The sequence below is a fragment of the Arachis ipaensis genome, chromosome B1 (assembly GCF_059453495.1).
Source record: "Arachis ipaensis isolate K30076 ecotype BB chromosome B1, ASM5945349v1, whole genome shotgun sequence".
Taxonomy (NCBI): domain Eukaryota; kingdom Viridiplantae; phylum Streptophyta; class Magnoliopsida; order Fabales; family Fabaceae; genus Arachis; species Arachis ipaensis.
In genome coordinates, this window is record NC_142436.1 from 54,114,847 (window position 1) to 54,132,132 (window position 17,286).

The 17,286-nt window shown below is 32.0% G+C and overlaps 1 pseudogene; it reads right to left on the bottom strand.

Moving 5' to 3' along the window:
• Nucleotides 1-2,338: 2,338 nt before the first annotated feature.
• LOC148576609 (uncharacterized) overlaps nucleotides 2,339-17,286 on the bottom strand; it is a 32,092-nt pseudogene continuing 17,144 nt past the window's right edge.

Below are 17,286 nucleotides of genomic sequence, written 5' to 3' on the forward strand. Positions count from 1 at the left end.
AACATGCATTCAATCTCATCCATGGATCAACATCCATCTCAGCCATCCGGCTCACGGTTCAGTCCAGAACCAGCCAATATTCATATCATACACAGCCATTCCGGCTCACGGTTCAATCCAAAACCAACCAATATGTATAATCATACACAGCCATTCCGGCTCACAACAAAACAGCACTTCCACCATTCAACATCATTAAATTCATAAAGTCGGCATTTAAGCCATAAATCATTTCCTCAATTCATTTCACTTTGAAATCGAGTTTCAACTCTTTTCAGCCTTGGCTTTAAAGATCTCATTTCTCAAATCATTTTAGGCTCATAAGCCACTTTTACTCAAGGTAAATTCCCCTTTGAAAACAATGCCACTCTCGGCATCCTCTTTCCAAACTTCCATAACCATGGCAAGTTAAAGATTCTTTTTGGAAACACTCAAAATCATCCATTCAACAATGGGATTTTATAACAAAGTTTCTCGGCAGAGTCCCAAATCTTTAGGGGAGAATAACATATCTCATTTCGCCAAAATCATTTAAAATCATTAAAACATTGGCTTTCTGATTTGAGTAAGAAAATAGGATCTAAGCCAAACCGAGTCACGTAACCTTTACTTCTTTCAAAACCATTTCCTTTACTTAAACAAAACCGGCTTCAATTCCATAATTAAATCTGAAGCGTTTCAAACTGATAAGAGAATCATTTTTGTTGTGTTAAACTAGAGTTCAAAAGATACTTTGAACCTTATTTAAAACGTCAAAATAATGAGGCTCATCAATCGAAATCCAATTCCTTTTAAAATCACGAAAACTCTCCCAAGGGACAATCTTTGTGTTTAATAGAGAAAAACATAAACCCGTTTTACCTTTTAAAACAGCCTCAAAGCAAAATTCTCTTTCAAATGACTTGTACCCAAAGACATACTGTTCTTCTTGGAAAATAAGGATAAATCATGATTCTCTTTTCAATAATTCTTTCAAAGCATAACTTCATTGCTTTCTTAATTGTTCTAAGTAAAGGTAATAAAGAAGCCATAATTTCACAATCTTCAAAATAGATAGGAAAGGCATTAAACTCAAAATTCCCCAATTAACATTTCAAATAAGGACTCGGGTTCTATAGAAATTTCGGCAGCACCTCCCCTAAAACTTGGACTTTTGCCACCCGGTTCGGGTCCCAACTAAACCGTTTCTCATTCCTTTTCAACAGCTCAAAACCAGAAATCAATTCAAAAGCAAGCTAAATCCAACAGTCGCCTCAGTGGCATATCTCAAGGAAGCCATTTCAAAAATCAACTCAATATCAACCGATTTAACTCATTTCCAAAGCTTTAAAGAATCGGTTCAGCAATAAATCATTTATCAAAACCAAATCAATTAAAGCAACACAGGCTGAATTTCAAGAGTATTCTATCTTCCACATCATCAAAATAATTGACTCAATTCAAACCAATCCTCAACGGATTAAACTCATTTCAAATCTTTAAAGAATCAACTTCAAACATTACATTTCACAAGCCACACAACAATTCGGCCAAACCAACATCCATAGTCATTCGAGTCAATCAAATAATACATAAGGCAGATACAATCACCAAATACACAATATCTCACATCAGTACCCATATGTAATAATTCCAATAATAAACTATAGTTTTTGGAAAGCGCCCCTACCTCGGCAAGCAAAACTTAACCCAAGCGTGTCAACAGAACTCTTTTTGCTCTGCCCGAAATCACCGGCAATCAGAACCCGACTCGGCTTGCTCTCTCGAAAGCAGAAACAGCTACAAGTGGCATAAGCAAACCGGATTCTAACTCCTAAAACCATTGACATCGCAAATACTTTATTACACGGAACAGAGCACAAACGCAGGGCTTTCGAAAATCGAAATACTCACTGAAATAACAAAACGAAGCAGCCGCAGCTCCCTATCAAACCGGCAGTGGGCTCCGTCAGTAACCCCAAGTGACAATCGCGAGCAAAAACACCGGTGACGGTAACTGTAACAACCACGCGGCGTTAACAACCTTTCCGGAATTCCAACAGAACAGAAACCAAACTCAAAGAACTTACCGGCAGTGGAACACGGTGGCAGTAGGGTCTCAAGTGGCAGAAGCTCAGCCCGGAGCTCCGGCGGTGATCCCGGAAGTCGCAGAACCACTCCCGGCGGTCAGGACACAGGGACACAGCTTCCTTCTCCGACCATGACACCTGCGGCGGCCTGAATTCTTTTCCGGCGACAGTGAGAACCCCAACAGCGTGGCGCGGTTCTGTCTGCTCCATAACACCACGGTGACCGGACCTCCAGCTCGCGTCGTCCTCCCTCCCAGCGGCGCTCAGTCTCAGCCTTCCTCCTCGACGCGACGCGGCGGCGACCGGCGCAGTCCGTGGCCCCATTGGGTGATGGCGGTGAGGCACGAACTCCCTCTCATGCGCCGCCCTCCACTGCTAGCCTCTACCTCTCCTCGTGCAAAGATAGCAACGACGGCGCTGGACTCGCGGCAAGGACGACGGCGCGGATGATTGGATCGGTGGCAAATCGGTAGCGCGACGACGAGGAGCCGGACGTGGTGGCAGAATGCGGCTGGCCGGTGAGCTGCTGCTTCCCCGGTGCTCTTCCTCCCTTCCGGATCTCCTTCTCCTATCAGATCTCTCTTTCTCTTTGTTTCTTTCTTTCATGGAAATTAAAGCAAAGCTGTGTATTACCGCTGCTTGTTGGAATGGAGGGGCTGTAGCAGTTTGGGGAAACCGGGTCAGGGGAACCGGGTAGGGTTTTTAGGGTTTCATTTCTTTTTCAAAATAATTAGGGTTAGGGGCATATTGGTAATTTCACATAAAATTGGGAATAATATAGTAATTGAAACCCAAATTAAACCCAACACTATTTGTACATAGAAAATACTATTTGCTCATCAATTTCACAAATTATTTTCAATAAAATGCCCAAATCTAAAAATTAGAAATAATATACTTAATTTCTTCATTTTTTCAAAATAGCAGTAATAATATTTAAAATATTATTTATCTAATCCAAATCATATAAAATCCTTATTATTTCATAACTATCAACTTTATAATTTAAATATAGAAAATAACCCAATAATTATAAAATTGGATAATAATCATAACTTATCTCAAATCCAATAAATCAAAACTTGCCTTAATTATCTTTAATAAAATAATCTCTGAAATTAAGGCTATAAATAACTGTAGGATTTGAGACTTGATCATAATAAGACTTTTCAAAGATTCTGGGTCTTACATATTGGCTATTTGATCAATGATGGAATAGTTTGATATGTGTATGTGTTTGTTAAGTATTCATGTGAATAATTTTACTGTGCATGTACTGCTACTCATTTTATTATTATTATCATTTGTCTTTGAAGAAAAATGGCAAGGACATATTCTGAAGATATTTGCCTTGCGGATAGTGCAAGTTCGCACACTATTCTTAAAAGTAATATATATTTTACCCACCTTGTGCCAAAAGAAGAATGTATTAATACTATTATTGGCTCAGGCAATGTGATTGAAGGCTCCGGAAGAGCTATAATTTTGTTTTTCGGAGGAACAAAATTCATAATAAATAATGCACTGTTGTCTACCAAGTCTCGAAAAAACTTGTTGAGCTTTAAAGATATTCGCCAAAATGGATATCATATTGAGACTATGAATGAGGGAAGTTATGAGTACTTATATATTACAACTCATGATTCAAATAAAAAGGTTATATTAGAAAAGTTGCCCTCACTTTCATCTGGGTTATATTATTCCAAGATTAGTGCAATTGAATCACATGCCATTGTAAACCAGAAGTTTACTAGCCCAAATGATTTCATAACTTGGCACGACCGATTGGGTCATCTGGGAACAACCATGATGAGGAGAATTATTGACAACTCCCATGGACATTTACTAAAGAACCAGAAGATTCTTAAATCTAGTGAATTTTGTTATACTGCATGTTCTCAAGGGAAGTTAATTTTAAGGCCATCACCAGTAAAGATTGAATTTGAGTCCCCTGAATTTCTAGAAAGGATTCAAGGTGATATATGTGGACCTATTCATCCATCATGTGGATCTTTTAGATATTTTATGGTTCTGATAGACGCATCTTCGAGATGGTCACATGTGTGCTTATTGTCTTCTCGCAACCTAGCGTTTGAGAGATTACTGGCTCAAATTATTCGATTAAAAGCACAATTTTCAGAAAATCCAATCAAAGCAATTCGTCTTGATAATGCTGGTGAATTTATTTCCAAGCTTTTGATGCTTATTGTATGGCTAATGGAATAAGTGTTGAACATCCAGTAGCTTATGTTCACACACAAAATGGGTTAGCAGAATCACTTATTAAACGCCTCCAATTAATTGCTAGACCCTTGCTTATGAGAACAAATCTCCCAACCTCGGTTTGGGGGCATGCTATTTTATATGCCGCAGCACTTATTCATTTGAGGCCAACGAGTTACCATCAGTTCTCTCCTATGCAATTAGCTTTTGGCCAGCTGCCAAATGTTTCCCATTTAAGAATATTCGGATGTCCGATATATGTTCCCATTGCACCACCTAATCGCACCAAAATGGGACTCCAAAGAAAATTGGGGATATATATTGGATATGATTCTCCCTCTATAGTGAGGTATCTTGAGATACAAACCGGAGATGTATTTAAAGCCCGGTTTGCAGATTGTCATTTTGAGAATCAAAATTTCCAACATTAGGGGGAGAGACTAAGCTTCCTGAAAAGGAACTTAATTGGAATGCATCATCGTTGATGCATTTAGATCCTCGATCAAGGCAATGTGAACTAGAAGTCAAAAGATTATACATTTGCAAAGAAATACAAATGAATTGCCTGATGCATTTTCCGATACAAAGAGGATAACCAAATCTTATATACCAGCAAAAAATGCCCAATTCGAATTGATGTCTCAGTAGGACAAGTAGCCACTGAAGCAAATTCACGCCAGAAGCATGGCAGGGCGGAAAATGCCCCAATTCGAATTGATGTCCTAGTAGGACAAATAGCCACTGAAGCAAATACACGCCAGAAGCGTGGCAGGCCTGTCGGTTCCAAAGATAAAAATCCTCGAAAGAGAAAAGAGGTAAATACTGTTCCTGTTGAAAAGGACATAGTAGAGACACCTGCAGTTGTCCAAAATTATGATAAAGTTTTAACGCCAGAAGACATTTAGGTACCTGAAAATTGTGAAAATGACAAGATCTCGATAAATTATGTCTTTACAGGAGAGAAATGGGACCGAAATAAGACAATTGTCAATGAAATATTTGCATATAATGTGGCATTAAATATCATTCATGAAAGTAAGGATCTTGAGCCAAGATCAGTCAAAGAATGTCGACAAAGGAATGATTGGCCAAAATGGAAAGAAGCCATGAAGGCTGAGTTAGACTCACTTGCAAAACGTGAAGTCTTTAGACCTGTAGTCCGTACACCAGAAGATGTAAAACTTGTTGGATACCGATGGGTATTTGTGAGAAAACGAAATGAGAAAAATGAAGTTGTGCGCTATAAAGCCCGACTTGTGGCACAAGGTTTTTCACAAAGGCCCGGTATAGATTATGAAGAAACGTATTCCCCTGTAGTGGATGCGATAACATTGCGTTATTTGATCAGTTTATCTGCATATCATAAACTGCATATGCATTTAATGGATGTGGTAACAACCTACTTATACGGCTCATTAGATCGGGATATCTATATAAAAGTCCCTGAAGGACTAAAGATATCTAAACCATCCAATGAATATTCGCAAGGGTTATACTCAGTCAAATTGCAAAGATCTTTATATGGTCTAAAGCAATCTGGGCGAATGTGGTATAATCGTCTTACTGAGTATCTGACCAAAAACGGTTTCAAGAATGATGATATATGTCCGTGTGTGTTCATAAAGAATTCTGCATCTGGGTTTATTATAATTGTTGTGTACGTTGATGATTTAAATATCATTCGGACTCCTGAAGAGATTCCAACAATTATAAAAACTCTAAAAGAAGAGTTTGAGATGAAAGATCTTGGAAAGACTAAATTTTGTCTCGACTTGCAGATCGAGCATATAAAAAATGGGATCTTTATTCATCAAACAACATACACAGAGAAGATCTTGAAAAGATTTTATATGGATAAGTCACATCCTTTGAGTACCCCAATGATCGTAAGGTCTTTGGATCAATTCCATCCTAAGAAGAAGAAAATGAAGATATCCTTGGTCCTGAAGTACCATATCTTAGTGCCATTGGAGCGCTAATATATCTTGCTAATAATACGCGACCTGACATATTATTTGCGGTGAATTTACTAGCAAGGTATAGTTCCTCTCCAACCAGAAGACATTGGAGTGGAATCAAGCAAATCTTTCGATACCTTCATGGAACGGTTGATATGGGATTGTTTTATCCCTATGGATCCAAGTCACAATTAGTTGGCTATGCAGATGCTGGATACTTGTTTGATCTACATAAAGGGAGATCTCAAAAAGGATACCTATTCACATATGGTGGTACAGCTATATCATGGAGGTCCACGAAACAGACGATTGCTGCAACATCCTCTAATCATGCCGAAATACTAGCGATACATGAAGCTAGTCGCGAGTGTTTTTGGCTCAGGAGTTTGATCCAATATATTCTGTCATCATGTGGACTGATTGATCATAAGATAGCTCCAACTGTCCTGTTTGAAGATAATACAGCATGCATTGCTCAGTTTAAAGGCAGATACATCAAAGGTGATAGAACAAAGCATATTTCTCCCAAATTCTTCTTCACTCATGATCTTCAAAATCAAGGGACAATTGATGTCCAGCAGATCCGCTCAAGTAACAATCTGGCAGATTTATTTACAAAGTCACTCCCAAAATCCTCCTTTGAAAGATTGGTACATGAGATTGGGATGCGCCGATTTCGAGACATTAAATGATGTCGACATGAGGGGGAGACTGTACTCTTTTTTTCCTTGTTCAGGTTTTTTTTCCATTGGGTTTTTCTTGACAAGGTTTTTAATGAGGCAGTCCCCATCACTAAAGGATATTATACTCTTTTTCCTTCACTAAAGTTTTTTTTTTCCACTGAATTTTTCTTTAGTAAAGTTTTAATGAGGCATATTCCTAAATGATCATCTAAGGGGAGTGTTGTGATAAGCACAAATCACAAATGAGATGGACGCCCATTTATTATATGGACGGCTATTTTTTTTTCCTATGAAAATATGAATCTCTCAAGCCAAACTGAAATTAAATGAAGCTTGGAATAGTCAATACTTTACCTCTATAAATAATGAGGTCTCCAATAGTATTGATGTACAACAACAACAGCAATAATAAAATTCTCTCTCTCCCTTTATATTACTAAAATTATCTTTTTCTCTTTTTATTCTCTATGAACAGTTTCTCTTTCTCTCTTTCTATTGTTACTACTTATAAATATATGAATAATTTCTATTAAACTAATTATATTAATATTAGAGTCTTCTATTTACACATTTTTATTTTATATTTAATATATCTTTTTTTTATTTTCCAACAGTATTGACTATTTTCATTACAACAAAAATAGTTTTCGGGTGTCTAATTATGGCAGCATCATGTCACTTTCCCATGGTTTTAAACATTTATTTGAAATTATAAATTTATAAGTGAGGTTGGATACTTGGATTGGAATGACCCAACTAATAACCTGTCCTTTTCCTTGTTTTCATTTTATTTTTTGTTTGCATTTGGTCTCTGTTTCTTATATTTCCCCACTTAATACTGTAATGACTTTAGCCCTTTTGCTTTATAAAATGCAAACCCTTGTGCCATCTCATTCTGGTACTAAAACCAACAGACTACTGGATTTTATTTGTCTATTTTTATTTTATTAAAATAAAAATAAAATCGTTCAAACAAGGGAATAACTCTTAATTTTAATTGGTAATAAGTATTAAAATTATATACATTTAGTTAAAACTCAGCTATCTATTAGTCAATTTTAACTTTTTTTAATTTTAAATTAGTTATATATATATATATATATATATATATATATTGGATTTTTTTTATTTATAAAATAAAAAAATTATTATTTTTCCCAACATAATTTTTGGACTTTAATTCCCAAAATACGATTTTTTTTTGCATTTAAGCAAGTTTGTCGGACCCGGCGAACTTTATGAAAATGGACAAGTTTGCCTAACTCCCGGTGATCTTTCTCTTAAGTTTTTTTTAAATCCGCGTTTTTAATCAATTATAATCATCTCCAAATAGTATATAAACCTACAAACAGTATATAGGAATACACAAAACTATACAGACAACAAGCATGACTTTTTCAAGGATTTTTTTTTAATTATAAATTAAAAAAAAGCCATATTTAACAATGGCAACTATTATTATCGTCTCTAAAAATATATAAGTACACCGGGATAAGCCATATTTAACAAAAAAAATTAATTATAAATTAAAAAATAACTATTTTCCAAAAATAACAAGAATTGTTATCCTGTGTACTTTTTGTGTACTCTTATGTACTCTGGAAATGATAATAATGGTTCCATTGTTAACTTTCTAATTTGTATATTTGAAGTGGATTATTTTTGGAAAATAATTATTTTTTTAATTTATAATTAAAATTTTTTTGTTAAATATGACTTATTTCAGTGTACCTATGTATTTTTAGAGACGATAACAATGGTTGCCATTGTTAAATATGACTTTTTTTTTTTTAATTTATAATTAAAAAAATCTTTGAAGAAGTAATGCTTGTTGTCCGTGTAATTTTGTGTATTCTTATATACTGTTTGTAGATATATATACTATTTAGAGATGATAATAATGGATAAAAAACATGAATTTGAAAAAACTTAAGAGGGAGTTCACTGGGGTTAGGCGAACTTGCCCATTTTTATAGAGTTTGCCGGGGTCTGACAAACTTGCTTAAATGCCAAACAAAAAATTATATTTTAAAAATTAAAGTCCAAAAATCATATTAAAAAAATAATAATTTTTTTATTTTATAAATGAAAAAATTCCTATATTTTTTAGATTCTCTAAATATCATTCTTGTTCTTGTCACTATTACCACAACTTTACTCTCCATGGGCAGCTACCTTCTCCCAAAAGATACTTTTTAGTGATCACTTACTAAAAAAATTAAGCAAATTAAAAATTTAAAAAAGTTAAACTTTTAAAATTAAAAAATATAAACCTAACACATAAACAAAATTTTTCAAATCATTCAAATGAGCATCTAAAATCTAACATTAAAAAATCTTCCAAAACTCCGATTGAAAATAAATTCAAAAGTAAGAGAGCATTCAAAACAAAGGAAAAATTGATAGCATCTAAAATTTCATATAATTGAACATCCAAAATTCTAAATAATCAAACATAAAAATTCATTTAATCAAGCATTTAAAATTTTATCTAACCAAGTATCTAAAATCTTACTAAAAAGAATATCCAAAAATGAAATATCTATATTGAGACATAAAAGATTATAAATTTATTAAGATTCATTTATGTGAGCTTAAATATTAAAAAATTCAAACTTAATGCATCTAAAAAACCTCCAAACCATGTAAAAAAAATCCAAAACTTAATACAAAAGAATGTTGAGTTTGGATAACTAATAAATGATTAAAATGATAAACCAATATTATTATGTAATTATCAATTATTTGTATAATGTATTTGGTTTAGTGTGCAGAAAACAATTTGATCAAAGCCAACCAAAAAAATATGAAATTGAGTCCAAAACAGATCTGGCCCACATAAGCACACAATATGATCCAAACATTGAACATCCATAAACAAAAGTCTCAAACACATTCCCACCAGAAATGAGAATATGAGAAAATAAAGAAATGAGCCCAAATTTCTTTCAAGCCCTATTCAATCACTAACACTCACACTATAAGAAATTTGAACTCCAAGTTCAGTTCATTTTAATCTCACTTAGCTTCCACCGAAAGTCAAATTCTTTCTTCCCTTTTCTCTCTCTTTTGATCACGTCATTCAAAAAAGAAGAAAGAAAAAATGGAAACTGCAGAAGCTAGGTTATGGAGAAAGGCAAAAGATTGTTTTCAAATCTAGGCAAAGAAGAAGGGCTACAATCAAGAAGCTATTCTCTCTGGGTCTGAGGATGTCAAAAGTCTTCTTTCTCCATTTATGCTTCACCAAGGAAACGTGAAGAAATCTACCAAGTCTCAAGCTCAAATCAAGCTGCCATGGAGACAGTGGAGTCAAACATGGTCAGAAGCTCATCAACATTCAGAAATAAATTTTGGGCCAAAGTCAAGCTCAACGATCAAGATCTATAGAGCTTCAAGAAAAAAGATGAAAGAGAAGGTCAGATGCATGTCTCAAATTCGGTCTTCTATCTCTCTCTAACGACGAAGCCGCAGTAAGCTCAGATGGAGAAGAAGACAGCATAGGGTTGAACTTGATTTAAACTTGGAAGCTTCACTCTTCTATAATAACGATGAATGCCAATGGTTGAAGGCAAAAGAGTAGAACAGAGTACATGATTCAGTTCTCATAGCAACCTAAGCTGGTTGAGTTCTTCTCCTTCATGATTTACATGTTGTATTTCTTTTTCTCAGTTTAATCTGTCTGTGTCTCATTGAAAAAGGAAAACATCGTGAGGTTTGTAAGAAAAAACCAATGAGAGGTAAAAGGCAGTGAGTTAAACTATGAGAAAAAGCCATAAGATGTCTAAGATGTTCTTTGTACATCTTTTTGTTTTGTATCATGATCCTGTGGGGATTCCCTTACAAGTTGGGTTAGTACTTGGCTGTTGAAAGCTAGGTTGAGTCCTAGTCAAATTTAGATTGGGTTAGAATCTGAATTTGTCCCAAATAAGATTGGGTAGATCCTATGGAAGTATTGGTGTTTGTAATCTTGTGAAAAAGATAGTAAAATTCCATCACAATTATAATGGAGACTGGATGTAGGTTACATTGCACTTAGTAGCTGAACCAGGATATATCTGTGTGTCACTCCTTCCTCTCTACTCTAATTCTGTTTTAGGAGACAAAAATGGGAGTCTCGTTTCTCAACAGGAGACAAAAGTAAAAGTATCTCTTAAAGTTCTATTAATGATACAAAAGTGTTTTTCAGCAGCAAAAGAGGCCAAGATTCAACCCCCTCTTCTCTTAACCACTGATAACCATAAAAAAATATTCAAAACATTACTGAAAAGAACATCCAAGCGTGATGAAACACCTATATCAAAACATCAAAAGTAAAAAAGATTATTAAATTAATTTATGTTAAATTAAAACTCCAAAAATTAAAAAGACATAAACCTAACACATTTTTAAACTACTCAAGCCATTCAAATGAACATACAAAATCTAATACCATAAGAAATTTCAAACTATACTAAAAAATCATCCAAAATATTTATCATAATACATCAAAATATACAAATTTAGACAGTTATCGTGAAAACATTAGGAAAAAAATATGAAGGACCTCTTTGTTTTGAATATGTCGAAGCAGATCAGAGATGGTGTCAATGGCAATGAGCCAGAAAGGTAAAAGAGAGAACGAGAGAAAAGAAAACATGGTAGCAATGGCAAGAGCAAGCAAAATAAGAGAAGGAGACAGCAAGAACGACGATTTCAGATCTGGACAGTGATGACAACAACAATAACTTGAACTCTTCGATGAGCACAATGATGTAGTAGATCTTGCAATTGTGGTTGTTGTAGCAGAAAACAAACAAAAAGGGTGAAAGAAAGAGACATAGCAAATGGGAGGTGATGATAATGATGAGAGAAAATAAAACCAAAGAGCTGAAAGTGATGATTTCATATCTAGCTGGATAAAGCATCAATAATGTTAGGTATAAATAAATGTAAGAAGAATGATGAGGATTTGGATGGCAATAAATATAGGTTCAAATCTAGATGTCAACAACAATTGCATAGGGATATTGATGCACTCTAGAGGGTTTCAACGACAGTGCTTGCGTTGATGGAGAAGGAGACGACTCTAGATAGAGGCTCAAAACCATGAAGAGGAAGATAGAAATTTTGTGTGTAGAGGTGTAAGTGGGTATGGATAACTCGGTTACGCAATAAATTCTAGGTTCGATTGCCCGATTATTTCTAGGGTACTCGATTATTCGAACCGATCTAATTTGGATTTGAGCGGTTCGAATCTAGTCACTACACTAATCCGATGTAACTTGAATCGACCCAATTTAATTGGTTTGGGTCTCAAATTCAGCAAAAGATAACTCAGTTCGACTCGATTATACCCTTATTTGTGGGAGATAGAGGAGGCTAAAAGAAAAAATCTAGGAGGAAAAAGAGAGAAGAGTGAGTGACTAAGAATTAAGGTACAACAAGGTAACAAATAGGTTGAGGAAGAAAAGAATGATATACGCTAATAATATATGACTTATTTTTGAAAATATTAGACGTTGTATGTTAGCTCTATAGTCTCTCTCACATATTTTTTTAAGAATAAAGTATAATTTTTGTTGTTAAAATTTTTGAAAAAATTTAAAAATATTTTTAATATTTAATTTACTTTAATTTTATCCCTAACATTTTAAATATGTTTTAATTATATCCTTAAGAGTTAATACTATTAACAGAAATGCTAACGTGACAATTGTGTACTGATGCATTAATGATATATCAGTATAGAATTGTCATGTCATATATTGTTCAATCCAAAAATATAATAAAACATATTAAAATGTCAGAAATAAAATTAAAAACAAACATTATGGATAAAATTAAAATAAAATATAAATGTTAAAAATAAAATAGAATGTATTATTCAATATTTTTTTAAATATAAACTATATTGATAATATCTTTTAAATACGTCATTTTTATTGAGACTTACTTTCATAATACAATAATATTTTTTATTACAAATAAAAATTGTGGTAATTACTTCATATTCTTCTTAGAAAATATAAAAATATTTTAAAATTGTATTATTTTTATTATATAAAAATAACTCGAATGCCTTAAAAAATTTCTTTAGTAATACCTTTAATAATTCACTAACATGTGATTATGGCAGGCAATTAAGTATTATATATTTTTATTAGTAAACTATATAAAAATATTCGTTAAAGATATCAAGTGATTTTTATATAATAAAAATGATATGTTTCTAAAGTGTTTTTATTTAATGTTTATGAAGAATATGTTGTACTTACAAAAAAATTATTTTTAACAGAAGATAGATGATGTTGGATTAAGCGAATCTCAATAAAAGTGATGTATTTTAAGAGTATTATCAATATGAATTTTATTTAAAAAAGATTATATTAAATAATATATTTTTTATTTTTTTTAAAGATTCTTTATATTTAATTTTAATTTTATCTTAAACATTTTAATATATTTCAATTATATCTCTGAGTTAGATAATAAATAATATGTCAATTATACGCTGATATATAAGTGACACATCACTATATAACTTTTATGTTATCATATGTATTAACAGTATTAACCTTTAAAAATATAATTAAAATAAATTAAATATAAAAAATATTTTAAAAAATTTTAAATAAAAAATAAATTTTATCCTTCGCTCAATATTAAATCCCAATTACGACTTATCAATGAAAGTTTGTTTTTGTTAGGATAAGGCTGGTAATGTAGATGTTTATTTAATGGGCGGTTCATTCTTTTTAGGATGAGAATTCAATTTCTCAAAATAAAATAAAATTAATAAAATCAAATAACAATGTTTTTGTATGCCTATAAATAAATAAGCATGATCTGATACAAAAAGAAGACATACAATAATAAAATATTTTATTCTCTCTTTTATTATAATACTAGTATATATTCCAGTATTTTGCACGGGATAATACATAAAATTATATAAAAAAAAATTATTAAAATTTAAATAAAAAATATGTATAATAATTATTATTATTATTATAAATATTTTTCAACTTAAAAATATTAAAAATAATTAATATTTGTTTTAATCAATTTAGATTGGGTGAATGGTCATCTCATTTGTCCATTTAAACAAGTATTTAGAGTTCGAATATTGTCTTGTATGTATAACGATCCATTAGTTAGCGACAGACCCTTAATAAATATAGCATCACTATGTGGTGGATTAGTTATCGACTTGTGGAGTTAGGAAATCCGTAGGAAAAAATTGTATTTGTCTTTAAAATAGATTAATTTTCCATTAATAGCAATACTTATGGACTTTTGTTTTGTTGAAATTTACTTGGGACAATTTTATTTGTTGGTATCATATTCATTCTTGAAGTCAAAACAATATGATCAGCATTGTTACTTGTTAAAACTTCACATTTTATGAAATGATTTCTAAATTTTCAAATTTATAAACATATGTCATTACAAAGTTATTAGATCGATCGATTAATATTTCTTAGTAATATAGTGTACTAAAATACCATCGTTGAGTATTAGTTAGTGTGAAGAGAAACCAATAACAACTTTTATTATTCAATATATAAGTATTTGTACTATTATACTTATTGTCCTAAATAATGACTTAAATTACTTATTTTATATGTTAAATAATATTTTATATGTTAAATTTATTAAATATTAAGATGAAAAAATTGTTCAATAAATTATATAAATAGTCATTACAAAAAAAATTATATCATATATAATAATCCTTGATATATATAGTATCATGTATATATTAAGATTATCTATTTTAATTATGTGAGTAATTATTGTTATTTTCACTTTTTCGTTACATTAGAAAATAATATTTAAAACTAAAAAAGAGATAATTATTTTTTTAATTTGAATTAAAAAATATCTTATAAATATATCCAACTTTTATATATACTAAGTGTTATAATATTAAATAGTATAGTATTTGCTATAACAATGATTTAAAATATTAATCCAAGATATATTTGAGTCTAGTAAGACCTCAATGCAAGCAAGATCAACTAAAATCCATTGTTAGGGTCACAATCCGACTTAGGTTCATTACCTTAAATGCCCAACGCAAATGAAGTCCACGCATCCCCTCTTAAATCGGCTCAGATTGGATCCCGTTGCTAGTTAGATATGATAATGAGTACTCAGGACAGTGTGAGAAGCCCCCTTCCCATCCCTCACTCCTATTTTAAAAAAAAATACCCCGTTTTTTCTCTGTCATTGCAAGTTCCTGTTTAATTACCCCTTAGAGAACGCAGATCTCCTCGGGTATCTAGAATATTCTTTAAAAACTTTTGAAAAAAATTAACACAAAAAATATAATATAATAATTATAAAATAATCGATTCAATATAATTCAACACAATTTATAACATATTCGTTATAAAAAATAACATTTTAAAAGGAGAAAACATAAAAACATATTCCAACATAATAACATAACATATTTTTTGCGACGATACTGAGCGACGTAGTGACGGACTTGAGAGGCAGAGAAAGTGAGTTAGAGAGAGAGAGAGAGAGGATCGAGGCTGAGAATGAGTCTGGAAGAAAAAGGAAGAATTTGAATTGGAGGTAAAAATTAGGGTTGAATTTATGTATATATAAATTAGGATAAATTAATAATTTTATATTCACGTATATTTAATAGGTTCTATGGGGGCAGGTACTTATGTCCATCTTCCATTAGGGTGACAAACAAAAAAGTCCGCCCTGTCTTGCCAAAAGTCCGCCATCTGGTGAGTTGGTCTGTCCCGCCTCGCCTAGTAAGGCGGTCCTGAATTTCTCTCCCGCCCTGCCTAATGGTACGCTGGCGGGTTGGCAGGTTCTCCTTTTTTTTATAAACCATTAAATATTAAACAACATGTATAATTTCACAATAATTTCAATAAATTTATAATTTTTAAATTCACACACATTAAAGTCTTTATAATTATAAATATGTAATAAACATAATTATAAACTAAATTTATTAAAACAATATAATAAAACCAACATTGTCCAAAGTAAAATAAATATTGTCCAAAATATATAATTAAACATCTTCAAGTTTATAATCAATAAAACATAAAATATAATCCAAAATATAATTTAGAATATCTTCAATTATCATCTTCATCCTCTTGTAGATCAATAACATCATAAAAATTTGTAAAAAAAATGGTCCTGACAAAATAAAAGTTTGGCCCAGCGGGGAAGCTGCCCCGCCCCGCCGAAACCCGCCAAATCCCATGGATTAGGTGGTGTAGGGTAGGCAGACTTTTTAAGTTTGGCAGTCTTAAATTTCCAGCCTAACCCGTCTTTTGGGGGTTATGCGGGTCAACCCGACGGGTTTTGGCCTATTTACCACCTCTAGTCTCCATCTATTTTCGCGTGGCAAGTCGTGAGGATTTCACGAGTCCTCATCTAGTCCCAAAACATGAATAATCCCTGCAAATATCCGTTTTAGCTGTTTTTGTGATCATCCCTATTGCAAGCATTCATTGGTTCGTGACGTGAAGTTATTCTAGCCACTCAATAAATTCTCAGGTAATCAAAGTTAAGGTTATATCATTCTTATAAAGTCACATATATCCATGTTATAACAATATTAATAGAAGATAAATGGATAAACACTAAGCTATTTTTTGGATATAAGATGGAAAATAAGCGAAAAGACAATGGAAAGAAAGAAAATGAGAGGAAAGAAAATGGAAAGAAAAGTGTATTTTTGTATGTGTTGTTTAGATGAAGAAAAAATGAATGGAAAGAAAATAGAGAAAAAATTTTCTTTTGCTTAGATGGAAGGAAAAATAAGAAGAGAAAAAATTATAATAGAGTAAAATTATATTAATATTTTTGTATATTATATATAAATTATAATTCAAATGGTAACTTTATATTTTTACCCATGTTTGCACTTCTGCATCAGTTTTCTTCGCAACTTTAAAGAGGAAAAATTTACATACACTTTTATGTTTTCTATTCAATTTTTTTATTGATCCAAACAATGAAAAATTATTTTTTTCATCCATTTTCTTTTTCGGCATTTATTTTCCTAAAAATTCTTCTAATCCAAACAATGCATAAATAAGTCACATTTTTTACATATATAACAATAACTAATATCACATATTAGATTAATTTACATTGATAAACCAAAGCCACCCCAAAATTATTTGAATCTCCCAAACTCAAAAACATTACCTGGTTGTCTCCGTTTACATTTCTATATAAATCGAATTTAATGAATTTAAATTAGGGTAATAAGTAGTAAATCGAATCTATAGGATTCGAATTACTTGACATTGTGATTCGAAAGTAAATTGAATTCAAAGAATTCGAATTATGTCATCTCCTACTAAATCGAATCTATAAATTTCG